This window comes from Aplysia californica, unplaced genomic scaffold (genome assembly GCF_000002075.1).
Source record: "Aplysia californica isolate F4 #8 unplaced genomic scaffold, AplCal3.0 scaffold00650, whole genome shotgun sequence".
NCBI classification, from domain to species: domain Eukaryota; kingdom Metazoa; phylum Mollusca; class Gastropoda; order Aplysiida; family Aplysiidae; genus Aplysia; species Aplysia californica.
Genome location: NW_004797920.1, coordinates 304,365 through 306,613, shown reverse-complemented (window position 1 = coordinate 306,613; position 2,249 = coordinate 304,365). Strand labels below are relative to the sequence as shown.

General features: G+C 37.3%; 1 long non-coding RNA gene across 1 annotated transcript; it reads left to right on the top strand.

The window, feature by feature from the left end:
• Positions 1 to 6: 6 nt before the first annotated feature.
• On the top strand, positions 7 to 1,123 carry LOC118478539. Its single transcript, XR_004859107.1, has 2 exons — positions 7 to 226; positions 257 to 1,123. It is a non-coding gene; the product is annotated as an uncharacterized LOC118478539 (long non-coding RNA).
• The last annotated feature ends 1,126 nt before the right edge of the window (positions 1,124 to 2,249 follow it).

Genomic DNA, 2,249 nt, shown 5'->3' with positions numbered 1-2,249 from the left:
TATATATATTATAGCTGCATGTGTGAACCGAGGGAGTGTGCGCTGGCACTGTTGTGAGAGACTGTTTGGTCATTTGGTGGGTTCTCAGGACAGGCTTTCCTAGGTGAGTTAGAAATAATTGATGGAGATTAATGAGGTACCATTTGGTGTGTCGGAGATTAATGAGGTACCATTTGGTGCGTCAGAGATTAATGAGGTACCATTTGGTGCGTCAGAGATTAATGAGGTACCATTTGGTGCGTCAGAGATTAATGAGGTACCATTTCGTGTTGCAGAGATGACTGATGTGTCGGCATGATCGGTCGATGACGCTTGTCCGATGTCATTTCGTCTCTGCACACTGTTGTGTTGGCGAGACATCTAATGATCTATACAGGAGTACATTCATTATGTAGAATAGTGGGCATTAGCTATGATAATAACGCTGTTCTTTCCTTCTTTTTCTATCTTGCAAAATGATGAATATCTTGTCCACTTGTCTTTTGAATAGATTTCTTCGAATTGATGACATGATGATTTGTGCCCTACTTTAGTGTTACTCAATTACTCCTTGCGGTGTGAGGATCTTTCCTCTCTTTATCCTCATGAGCTTTGCGCTATCTTGTGTTAATTCCATGTTTCCAATATATTAAGGTAAACCACTTTTGATATTGCTGGATTCCAGTTGTGGAAAAAGGGTGGTGCAAAATGAGGCTGAAATTCTACTACAGAAAGCGAGCATTAATCGCAATGATTTTGACCTTTAGTTTAAGTAGGGAAGATTTTTCTCTAACTTTGACAGCCAGCTGTGACAAAAACTGCCATAAAATAAGTGAGAAATAAAATAGTGGTAGGTGTAAGTGTTAATACAGGATAGCTCTTGGCTCACTCACACTATGTGGACCTCCTCCTTTGTAGACTACTTGAGCTTTGGGGTTGCTGTTTTTCTTCACTGTTTCTATATAACATATATACATCTCCTTGACATAATTTTTGTGGTCATTATCTGCTCTCATCATATATCTGTCCCCGTCGTTTTGTGCCAGAAAAATTCTGAAATTATGCAAAATGAGCGAAAAAATTTGAAATTATGCGATTCTGTTAATTTTAACAAAGAATGGTAAAAAAAAATAATCAGAAATTATGAAGAAAAAAAAAAGATCAAATTTGGCTAAATTATGCGAGGTGCATGAAAACCACGGGGACGGATATAATGTTTGTTTTACATTTTGAGAACGCTATCAGTACACTTGAGGAGGTCTTGGCAGACCTACAGTGGATGACATTAATCATCTTTCTAGTTTCTTGGGAAGTGATCCGCCGAAGTTCTTTGTCATTTCTTTCAAGAATTTTGTTTTAGCTCTGGGGAATGTTTGAAAACTTTTGATTTTGATACAATGGATGATGAATCAATCGTTGATTGTACGCCCATGTGAAATAAATTATAGAGACAACTGTCCTTGTCTTCTTTAAAGAAACTGAACAAGGGTCCCAAAACTTTTACCTTCGATTTTCTCAAAACGGCATTTTTTGGGATAGTCCCCTTGTATTTTAAAGCGACGAGTTTACATACTTACCCCATCCTGTTGGGCTGAAGAGCACGCACTCAGAGGCTACTTAGACAATAACAACGACAACAACCTCAGCAACAACAACCACAATAATGACAGCAACAACAACAAAAATGACCAGAACCTGGTTCAGTAAAGAAAGATCACGGATTGTTCACTTTTGAACAACAACGACAACAACAGCAACAGCAACCCCAAAAATAACAACAACAACAACAACAACAACAATGACCAGAACCTCATTCAGTAAGGAATGATCACCGATTGTTCACCTTTGATGAAAATGTCACAAAAATGCGATGACACCGTAATAATAATATAGTTCTCCTGTTGTTCCACTTTTCTTCTCTCCTTCATTTGTTCCATTCTCATCCTCATGCTATTCTGTAGCTGGTCAACGTTCTCTCTGTAGTATTCATGATTCTCATATATATATATACATTATATGATAATTCTGATAGAAGTTGGTTTGTCTTTCCTCTTTAGATACTCCGCGTAGAAAGATTTTGCAAGTGATGATATATTATTGTAGTACAACTTTTGCTGTCTCTGTGTGGTATCACTAGCGGGAAAGTGTGAGAGGTTGATAATGGCTATCTATCTACCTAGTCATCATCTTTTCAGCTGGTTGGTTTTTTATCTGTTGAACTTTGATCTTTTATATATAAATATTGTAAAATACAGTAGACATGACACTGT